We start from the raw sequence: 12,443 nt of genomic DNA, 5'->3' as shown, positions 1-12,443 counted from the left end.
CTATAGGTTGCCGAACTAACCACATGGTGAAAGCTATGGCTACTCTCCAAGGAATTCTCCTGGATAAAAGATGGAACTGTCCCTATCTATGGATTGAGGGGGACTCTAATAACATCATAAAGTGCCTAAAAGGAACTTCTAAGCCTTCATGGACTATCAACAACATAATAAAGGCTTCTAGAGATCTCATCAACACCTTTGAGAAATGCTTTATTTCCCACATTTATCATGAAGCTAATGGTCCAACTGACTGGGCAGCCAACATGGCGGTCAATCACAACAATATGGTTACCTGGAAGGTTGAAGAGGGTCTCCTCAATGACATTAGATCAATCATTTTCATGGAATGATACAACAGTACCCCAAAGATCATAAATGGACAAAATAATGATTAAACGGATTAATAGGAGGGCTATGAGTAATCATCATAATGTCAATACCATTTATTACAAGACAAAAGCCACCTTTTCCCACACTTTCTGGGTATATGTGGTTGCTTCAAGAAATTTATTTCCTATAGCTCTCTGTAACTCTTGGCCTTCTATTTTGAAAAGCAAAAAAATGGGAGGAAATAGACGCTACTATGAACCCAGCAACTATAAGGAGTGGAAACAAAAGGAGGTAATTTAGAACATCTTGCAAAAGGGTGGGTTTACAAAGTTTATGGAGAGGCTCCATGGGAGGGACGCCACAATCATTAACTTTTTCTGCAAAAATTGGAGGAAGGGCACCCTGAAGATGGGAGATCAAACAATCTCCATTGATGAAGACCTCATCGCTCAGGTCATGGGTCTTCGCGGGGAAGGAATAAATTACTACAGATAGAAAACCGAGCAAGGAGGCAATTGAGTGATACCCTGAAATGGCAAAGGAGAAGAAGTGCCTGGTAAAGCTAAGTAAAACCTACTACCCTCCTAGGGAATTTCTTAAGCTGTGGAGAGAGGTTTTGTTTGCTATTATGTGTTACATTACCTTGGATGGCAGATTCACAAAAGTGTATGGCTATCATTTTGTATTGCTTAATCATTTCAGGTATGATGAAAAAGTTAATATTCCATATTTCCTGTTGTGTTCAATGAATGCTACCATTAAAGCCCATAGAGAGAACCCTAAGGGTGATACAACCATGCATCAAGGTCTTATGGTGTTAATTTATGACCATCTAAAAGCTAACCAAATTTCTCGTCCCCAGCCTTCTATGTCCGAAGAGAAAGGGTTGGATTCTGGTTTTTCTATGGGTGAGGAGTCTGAAAGTGATTCGATGAGTGAGTTAGAGGAGAGTATGGAAGACTCTGAAGCTGAAATTGGTAAGAAAATAAAACAGGTGAGTACCAAGCCCTCCTCTTCGAAGGGTAAGAAAAAAACTAAAGAAAAGGTTTTCCAGATCCGCTCCTCCTCCTCCTCGAAGGAGGTCTCTAAGGATTCTGAGAAGGATGAACCCCAGTCTCCTCGGAAATAGAAAACTAAAACTTCCATTCAGATAAGGAACAAATAGAAGAGGTAGGAAGATAATGATATGGAGCTGGAGGATAAAGTGCAGAGAAAGGATCCTGATGTCGACTAGAAATTTGAGGAGGAGATCACAAGGGAAGGCTTTGATCAGAGGGTTGGTGGAAATGTTGATAAGATCACTAGTGGCGATGTCCCAAAAAATGAATAGGACAATCCTGGTGAGAAAACCCCCCCTTCAAATCCTCCCACTGAGGGTTTGAAAGGTTTTGTGGACACCGTCGATTGGTTAATTAACAATTACAAGAAAGTTGTGGAGGATAATAAGAAGCTCAGTCACAGGGTCAAAATTTTGGAGACAATCAGTATTGGTGAAGGCAAATCAATGGCGGAATATGTTGAGGATTTGAGTAAAACTATTTCCTGAGCCGAAGAGATCAGAGATTCCTTCAACCCTAGGTTTGAGCAAATTGAGAAGGCCCTGACAGAGATAAAAACCAATGGCAATGTTATGGACCAGAGAATTGTGGAAACTAACAACAAATTCAACAAAATTGAAAAATGCCTCAAAAGTATTGCTGAACAAAGCTATAGAATTCTGAAGGCCTCGACCGACAATACCAAAATTCTCATCAGAAAACTAGAGAATGAGAAGGATTCCCTGGAGCTGGAACCTAACATTGAAGGTATGGGAGAAGTGCAAGGACCTAGAATGAGGACCAGAGGCAAAAAGAAGGAGAAGAAGCCCAACAAGGATATGGAAGAACTCAAAGTTGCTTCGGCAAACTATGACCAGCTGGTCAATAAGGCAGTTGATTTTCTTAAGTCTTTATAGTTGTTGTTTGTCTTATTATCTTTTCTCTGGTTTTTCTGCTTTGATGTTCCTTTCTTTAGCTGTCCATTCAGTTTACTGGCCTTTTTGCCAGTCTTTTTGTAAGTTGTTTCAAGCTGGTCTGGATGCTTTTTGATGAACTATCTTATGCTCCTATGTTAAAGTTTCTGGGTCCTTAAAACCTATTTTTCATATTAATCAGAATAGTGGCTGAAGGGGGAGGCATTATTGTAGGCGGTTGTGGATGTTGACTAGGCTATTGACATCCAGAGATTGATTAGTCCATGGCTGACTCCCCCTCCATTAAGGAGTAGGTTTCCAATTCCCTTGAAATCGGTGCCCCTGTGCCTGAGGTGGAGACCAATTTCCTTTTGGTTGTTGCCACTATGGAATTTGACTAGCAAAATGCTGCCCTTGGCCTTCAGAACCATACCAGTTTGGATAACTACCAAAATTTTGAGCATATAGTGATTGCCATTGATTATTTGGTACATAAAAATTTCCACTATAACTAGAAAAAGAAAGTGGATCAGGAGGCATACCTTGTCTTTGGAAATTTGGCCTTCTTTGAGCAACATAGAAAACTTGTTCATCCTTACCTTGTATTGGCTTGAAGTCAAGAACCTCAAGATTTGCAACCATTTTACATCTGCAGTCCTTTTTTCTCTGTCTACAATGAGGGCAAAATTCTATAAGAAATGCATCAGCTTCTTCATGCTTCTTCTTAGCTGAGAGTGTATCCAATTGAGTAGCCATATTATTTATGATATCCTCCTTAAAGTCCTTCAACAAATGGCTAAGTTCCATTCTAGAAACTCCAATACTAGATGTTGATGAAGGAACTCCTGGCTTGAAACGCCTATTTTTTTTAGAAGTTGATCTAGAATACTTCTTACAAATTTGTCCTATTTCATTCCATGTAGATCATGTATTGTCACCTCCTCCCATAAGATCCAAAGCATTAGTGCATTCATCACTAATTCCCCTTAAAAATATCAGCTTGAGGGAACCTTCATTTAGAGTGTTATGCTTGGACTTTTTGACACCAAACAGAAACCTTTCCAGGTAATCCTCAAGACTCTCATCTTCTTTTTATGTCATTCTAAAAATATCATCCCCATGGAGATCAATGCCTCTACAATAGTCTTTATACTTTGCAAGAAATAATCATTTCATCTCGTCCCATGTATTGATTGTGCTACTACCCAGGCTCATAAACCAGCTTAAAGATGATTCTTTCAAAGTGGCAGGAAATATTTTGAGTCTATGGGCATCTATAGTATAATCAAAACTCCTACAGAGAACATCAAACTCAAATAGGAATGTGTCTGGATCCTCTGTCACTAATCCATAGAATTTAGGGAGGGAAGAAGCTGAAATGTTCTTGAGATTAGCATTATCATGCTGATCAAATATGGGAAACTCAAATGTTGGGTCCAAAGGTGGGGGTGGATTATTCCCACTAGGAGGTGGGTTTCCTCGCATTGGACTTGTGGGGGGAGTTACTAAATGAAATTCTTCTTCTGGTGGTCCAAAAAGGAAATGAAGGCTGCCTTTAGGAAATTCACATTCAAGGTGGTTCAAGTTCTCTGGGGTTTGATAAAGTTCAGAAAAAAGATTTATATCTGGAGAATCGATTTCTACATGATTAGGATGACTGGGTATAAATCTACCGAGAATGTCTCTTCTTTGCCTATGCATGCAGGTTCATAAATTTTTTCGAACAATCAAGTATGCCAAAAAAAAATAAAAATAATTAAGTGAAAACTGAAGAGATAATAACCATAACAGGTTATTAGTTTGACACCATCCCTGACAATGGCGCCAAAAATGTTCAACCCAACAATAAGAATAATAACTCTAGTTGAAGTCTCAATCCAAAGTTTGGTCATTCACTTTGTAAAGTCACTATTTCCATAGCTAGTGTTCATTTGATTGTCAACCCAGGGACATAATACTTGAAATGGGTCTGCACTATATATGCACTAAGTTCCTGCAATAGCTACCCTGCATTACTACAGCAACTAACATCTGTGTGGAAAAGATAAGCAAGAATTGAAACTATTGAAAGGCTACAGGAAAACTTCTGCATTAGCATAAATTCATCCAAGCAATACTAGCTAAATTCAATGCTGCCAAACAGGAATTACTCTGTTTTGGTTTGGCTGCAAGAACAGTCAATGGATCTGTTTCCAATGGTTGCAGGAACAGTCAATGCAAGGATGTCTACTGTAGCTAAAGAAGAAAACTAATTTTAACAAAGGCACAGGAACACTCACCAAGTGGGCCCCCTTGGATGAGTGATTCCAAGCTTCCTAAAAACAACTCTAAGTGATCAGAATAACATATCTTTATTCAATGTTCTTCGGAAGTCATTACATGATTCAGAATCAAAAGAAACTCAAAACACTTGTAACTTTATTTCTAAAATCTTCTTCTCTGCTTCTTCTTTTTTCTATCTAGCCTATGAAAAGACATAAAGACCTTTATTTAAAATAAAACAATTACTTCATACTACACAGATCATGCCGATAAGAAGAGGTAGATAACTAATCAAGAAAGGAAACAGCCAGAGTTAAGTCACTAATAATGCAGATCTAAACCAAACCACAGTCATAACACATCGTGGTGGTATTTTCAACACTAATTTCTACTTGATTAAGACATCAGTAAGCATTGCACAATTACTTTTCCTCTACCATTCCTTATGCTCATCAACATTTCTGCTGATTCGATCTTTCAGCCTCCTCCTTGAATATCTCCTTCTGCAACTGGTGTGACAAGAGAGCCTTCCCAACAACATCAATTTATTCCTGCAATTTCAAAAAGAAAGAACATACAAGAACATACACATCTATTTTAATTAATCAAAATATCTATTAATTTCACACATGATATTGCCTAAGACAATCCACATGGCAACAAGAATGAATAACATGGTTGGAGGAACAAACTGGCAAAGGCAAAACATGTTTTAATAGGTTTAGGCTAACATCTAAAATGCATATAGTCAACTTTCGATACATCATTACTATTATGTAAATCAAAATGTGAGAAAAACTTAAGAGTTTTGGGGATAAAAATATGCTAATGTCTCAACTCATCACTCGACCTATATAAAATTGATAAACATAAATAAATCATGATCATGATCTCATCATCAAGTGATTACTTATGTATATAAATTGTTAAAATGATATAATGAAAAACTTACCAATGGATGATAATCATGTCCACCTTCAATTTGACCATGCAGCCTATAATGTTTCTTAGTCTTTTTTATTAGAAGTCTTCTAGTCTTTAACCCCTTAGAAATTTTGCAGGGACAATAACATTTTCTATCACCTTTTCTTTTCAAGTTAGACCACAATCTAGCAAATGTCTCCTTATTTTGTTGTTCGCTGATATTTTCACAGGCAAAAAAATCAGGCTATAGAACTAGTTATATAGAAGTTGAAATCATGTTTTAGTATAATATACCAAATTAAATTACTTGAACATAGAAATTATGCAAATTGAACCAAAACCGTTTAACACTCATTGATGGCCACAAGGCCAAATCAATGTATCTACGCTTCAAACTCCTTACTCTAGGCTTGGAGGACCCTACAATAGGTCTATTAATTTTACCATTATAATTATTTTTAAATGGATGAGGATCTATGTTATCATTTCCAAAATAGTGTTATGCATATTCACAAAAAGAAAGGTAAGTGGAAAGAGTGACATCTTGTTGTGATGTATTCACACATTGCCCCATTGCAAATGGGGACCCCACTTTTTTGCTTTCTACTTTAGTTGTCTTAGCTTAGTTGGTTGTTGTCGATTCTTTGTTGTTAACCATTTGTTCGTAGTTTCTCAGGAGATGGCCAAGTCTTTCTCTTTGAAATGAAGTGAGGTTTAACATTCCCTTTGGCCAACCAAGGCATAATCTCTTCCACTTCTGTCGATCCTATTAGTGGGTGCCCAAACCCAATCACTCCCATTTCCATTTCCTCCCATTTCCACCTCCCCTAAAACTCTTCACTTCCATTTACCATACCTTCTAGCTCACCTACCTTCCTATCCTCTATCCTTTAGCCACCTTTCATACCACATGCCTTAACCTCCTTCACATCTTAACTTAAACCTACCCTTCCATCTTACACCCTCACCTCCCTCCACTAACTTCCTTTCCACCTTACCCCTACCCCTATTCTATCCTAGCATCTCCCTTCCCCTGATACCTTATATCTCACACTCCCCTCCACAATACCTACCCCTTTACCCGGTTATTCCCCTAAAATCACCTATTCTAACCCACATCCCATAAGTCTTACTTCCTTTATTTCCCTAAGCTTACCTCTACCATACACCTATTAAACTACCCCCATCCTAGCCTACCCATATCCTATCCCTATCCTAACCTACCACCCTACCCCCTTACCATTTTTCCTATCCCCTTATAACTTCTATTATAACCTACATCCCCTTTACCCTTTCATTACCCCCTTATACCTCCCACTCTACTTTATTCCCCAACATATCCTAACTCCAACCCCTTCTACCTCCCACGTCCTAAACCTCTTTCCCCCCATGTATCTCCTTCTTCCATAATTTATATCCCTTATTTCACCCTTTCCCCACACATCCCATTCTCTCCTCTTTCTCCATGTAGCATCTACCCTTAACATTTCCTACCAATCCCCCTTCATATTTATCTCCACCGTATCATATCATCCTTTTGGGCAAGAGAACCTAGCACAAGAAGGCCACCATGAAGCCAATTTATTAATAGGTCAATGTTTTTTATTTTGGTTATGAATAAGGTCTTATAAGACCATATTTCATGTAATAAATGTCATTAAGACCATTAGATGGTGTATTGAGTCCTAGTGGGGGTCATGATGATCAATATTATCAAAATTGTCACTATGTTGCGAATGTCTCAATGGGTAAAATGTGTTGTTTAATTATATGTAAAGGTATTATAGACCTATTTTAACCTATTTCTATCATTTTTGAGTCATACTGGTCTTGGGTTGAGTCTAGAAACATTTTTTGATAAAGTTGCTAATATTTTCAACATTGTTAAAGCAACGTTTTGTGCATTTTATGAGCAATTAGGTGTTAGGTTGTTGAGACAAGTTTAAAAGGTGGTTCTAACCATTGAGGGACTATTTTTAGTTGTTTAATAAGGCACTCTCCATGACCAAGGGTTGGTTGAGCATTGTAACTAAACACAATTAATGAATATCTCAGTTTTACCCTGCAATTTCTGAGTTGTTTAATGTTGCAAACTGCTATATTGGAGTTTGGCATTCCTTATCATGTTATTTTTCTTTAAAAATATCTTAAATGTGTTATAGGGGTCAATCCTCTTCAATCTCCCTTTGGTTTCATCTTGTTTCGTTATGTATTGCAAAAGTTATAGCCAAATTGGTGAGAATTGTCAAAAACCTAGTCTAGGGTAACCTGAGGCAAACTAAAATGCATTAGGGGTCATTTCCATGTAGATAAATCCATTTAAATGAATTGTATGACCCATAAAATCATGTATTTTTTTTCTTAATCATTGGGAGGGTCTCATGAGCATTTTGGCACATGCAAATATGTGGAAGGTGTTGATTTTTGTGTCTTTATCTGAGAACACAGTGTATGCATGGAGTTTGGATGGTGTAATTGACTCAAGGGTCCTTGAATGGTCTTGTTAATGGATTTGGGAATTTTTTATGGATTTCTAAACATAATCCAAGTGTTTGGTGACCAAAAATTTCCATCAATGCATGAGGGTGTATGATTGTCCTAAACCTTGCATTGACTATCACAATTTGACAGTGAGTTGAGTTAGTCCATTAGCAAGATTGGGAAGGAGTTTGGTATTGATTTTGGTGTTGGTGGAAGGTTTAAGGAGGTACACTATCATCATAATTAATTTTATAGAGTGTTTTGAAGAAGAATGGCTATGAAAGGAGTGACTATCCTAAGTGCTTGAGACTATCACAAAAAGTGAGTGTTGCAGCAATGAATCTTCCTTTGACCTTTGGGTGGTTGGGAGGGTAATGACCCATGGTGGTATATGTTGAGTGGTACTTTTAAGAGTGTCCAAAATTACATTGGTTTTTGGATATCTAATACATTTTGTGAGTTGAGTACCACGGGGGATTAGAAGACCCGGTTGAAGGAGGATTTGTATGAATAAGGGTTGAGGTGTTGGTAGTGATTGACTGTTGGAGAGTTGGATTGTGACTTAGACATATTTATTTGTCCTATTTGAGTGTGATTCAATGGTTGGGTGAGGGTTGGTGAGTATGGGTGTGTTTTCAAGTATTGAATCCTTTTGAGTAACTTGTGGCCTTGTGAGGGGTCTTGTGAGTAAGTGAAGGGTTGACACCTAATTGAATAGGTGAGTTGGGAGAAATATCTCCCTAGTTGGTTGAGTTTATTGGATTCTTTGCATCACCATGACTTTTCTCTATCAATCCATTCAAACTTCCACCCAAAGATTTAATCTTGTCAAAGTTCAAAATAAATTCCCTTGTTGTCCTTACTATCTTGCATCAATTTTCATATCACTAGCTAGTCTTTTCCTTAGAACTATCATCTTTCATGGTAGGATACCATCTCAATCCCTTGAGTTAAGTTAGCTTACCTTTAGAATTTATTATTTCCTAATCAAGTTGTTCAAGGGGCAAATGTCACTAATCAAGTTGAAATGTCGATTTCTCAATCTGCCTAAGCTAAAAGGTTAAAATAAATTGCAAAAGATAGAACAAGGCTATGAAAAAATGAATCATAAGTATTACCTAAACCCACATTATCAACAAAATCTAAAAATAACCTTGTATGTAAATAATTTATCATGCCAAAATTGCCAATTCTAACATGAAAATGAGACCAAGGAAAGCTATAGAACAACTACTACTATTCATTCACATGTTCCTTATTAACCTCAATCACCACGAAAGATGCACAAATTGATTATAACAAAGAAGATGTTTCATAAATATAAATATTAATTTAGGACTAAGGAAAATGAAAGAAATAGAAGAATACTAGGCAATCAAAAAAGACTACCAATACCGTTGCAAACTATGAACTTCATTTCCATTAATTCTTCAAAATATACCAGCAAAGCACAAGTATTCAATCTACAACCTATTGCTAAATGTCTTTTGAAAGAAAACAAACTAAGTAGTGTTACTAAACTTGGACCTTAAATAATCAATTCTTAGACCCTCAAAATGAATTTTGAAATTATATCTATAGGGAAACTTTTTCCTCAAAATTAGAGATTGAAATCCACCCAAAACCTTATCAAACTAAGAGGTACAATCAACACACAAGATACTAGCCTATAACTGAATTAAGAACTATAAGTTGACTCATGAAAATGAAATATAAGTCAGAAGGAACTTATAATATGGAGTCAAAGAAGCATGGAGAACAAGAAAAAGAGGATCTATCTAGGCCCCCACCCCCAAGATGACTCCTCCAAAATTTTAAACTTAGGTGCACAAGCAACAAGATGAAGAACAAAGGAAAACTAGGTTGTAACTACCATAAACCCATCCATCCAAAGTGATGAGAATCTAGATGTTCCTAAGTGGCTACAATTCAACTTTGAAAGGATAAAGAAGAGAGTATTGAAGAAAGCAAGTTTGCAAAAGATGATCATTGAGTTTGAGGCCGCAAGGAAGCCAAAGAAGGAAATGACTTTGTATGCCACCTAAAACTATGCAAAAGGAGAGATAGTTGCTAATACCCTAAACTAGAGAAGATTTAGTAAAAACTGCCAATACCTTAAACTAGGGTAACCCGAGATAGTAAGAAAATAGTTTGGGGGTCATATAGACTAGCTTTATGTTGTATGTTAATTACAAAGTGATAAGTTGAGTGGTTGGATATTTTTAGTCCACCCCTTCTAGGTTGGGATTGTGCTGAACCGAACACAATTGTATCTCCCTAGGGCTTTCAGGTCGAGTGTGTTAGGCTGGCTAGCAAGAGAAAGAAAGGCTTGCCCAAACAAAATTGAATGATGGTTGCAATTGAATAATATTCATTCTAGTTGTTTTCTTGTGCATTGGTTTTATCTTCATCGATTCAATAGCCAGAGGTAGACACCACCCTATATATTAGCTCATACAATAATGATCAACCAACACATATATAGAAGGAAGGGATTCCTCTGACAAGCTTGAATGCTCACTCCTCAATCACAATTCTATGGTTTTACAAGGAGTGGATTCCTATAGGGATTATGCATTTAGGGAGCCACACCTTTGACTAGGATCCATCCGGCCTGAGATTGGATAATCAATATGCATATATACAAGATTGACCAATTTACATCTAAAACTTGGGCAATTAACCACCACATGTCTCATTTCCTAACATATTTTTCATAAAAAAGAAATCTCTCATACTCCAAGATTTTCTTCCACAATCGTTCAATATCCCACAAGAATGCAAGCATAGCTAGCATGTATAAAAGAAAAAGTTGTAGAATCCCTTGAAAGGAATCTCTTGAATGGTGTAATTTTTTACAACATGAAATTAAGGTGAAGAATCTACCTCCTGCGTGGGATTGCAATGCACAAATGCCTTCAATACGGGTTTGATCTTGTTGGGGGTTGAAGTCAACATGGACACCTACGCGGGATTGCAATGCACAAATGACTTTCCCTCTTTTGTTTTTTTTTATAACTAATTCCCGTTGTCATCAGAATTCCGATGAACATGAGCACTTTTTTGAAAAAAAAAACAAATTTCATTGCTAATGCCTTCTTCATCGAAACCAAATGTCAAATTACCGTCAGAATTTCGACGAATTCAGGCATTTAAAAAAAAAAAATCAAATTTGGTCACAATATACCTTCTCCATCGGAAATCTAGACCAAATGTATTAGTGTTTGAAATATTCATACAATGGAACTGAGATAAAAATTCATAAAGATCCTAATCCATTTCAATTCTATGCCAACCTGAAGGATACTCTGCAATAGCAAGTGCCAGTAAATAGAGAGGAATCGTCACCTAATTATGTGGATCCCAATACATTGTTAGATTCTATCAAAGGTAAGATGAAAATACAAGATCAAGGTCGTCAATATTATTCAATGTCCCAAACATTTCTTATTGGCAAGCTACCTATGTCACCAAAATCACATGGAAAGCCACATTTATTGAAAAAGGAATCTAAAATAATCATCCAATACCAAAGCCCCACCACATTTACAAATGGGTGAATTGAACAAAGAAACTTTGGATGATGATGTATCAGATTGGCTCTATAAATATGAAGTGGATACAATAGACACTCCACATGTCAAATTGCCAGTAGAACAATATGAAAAAGGATTTTCCATAATGCAGAAGAAGGGATATGATGGATGCAATGGTTTGGGACAAAAAAAGGAAGATTAGAGCCTATCATCCATGAGATGCGACATAAAACTTTGGGTTTAGGTTTTGTACCATTATGAATTGGGACCTCATCTACCAAAGTGACTACATGTGAAAAAGGGTGTGATTTTGATGATGAAACAATACCTAAGGACACCCATCCTGAAACCAAATCTAATGAATGGGAGTGGAAATCTTATTCCTCTAGTACCTATGCCCTTGATAATGTCTTCATTAACCCTGACAATCTACCTATGGAAGACAAACATGAAATTTCTCCTCCCATCAAAACATGTCCTAAATCTTGGATAGAATCATTTTGGAATCCTAGCACCGAATCTAACATACATAGCTCAAATAGTGATACCATTGACATTCATTTTTTCACTATCTCGATCCAAACCTTTATTGAAACTGATGATGACATGCCCCTTGTATACCCACAACTTATCCACTACGACCAACAAGGACCACTTCAGTTAGATTGCTTTGAAAATGATGAGGCAATAGCAAAATTCCTTAAGATTAGAGAAGGCATAACACAAGGTGATCACAAGGCTGGATTTTCTATTGATTTAGATTCCACAACATATTTTGGGGAGTCAACTCCATCTTCCAAGTACAAAATTATAAAAGAAAATAAAAAATTAAAAAATTAAAAGAATAGGTCTCCACATGAAAACCACAAGGTGCCCTCTAACCAAAAAAGTAAAAGAAAAGGATGTACTTGTGGGTGAAAACCTATCTAAGGTGCCCATAGATGTAAGATTGGACATAA

Source organism: Cryptomeria japonica, chromosome 11 (assembly GCF_030272615.1).
Source record: "Cryptomeria japonica chromosome 11, Sugi_1.0, whole genome shotgun sequence".
In the NCBI taxonomy this organism is placed as follows: domain Eukaryota; kingdom Viridiplantae; phylum Streptophyta; class Pinopsida; order Cupressales; family Cupressaceae; genus Cryptomeria; species Cryptomeria japonica.
The sequence above is the reverse complement of the archived record's forward strand: the minus strand, read 5'-3'. Positions refer to the sequence as shown.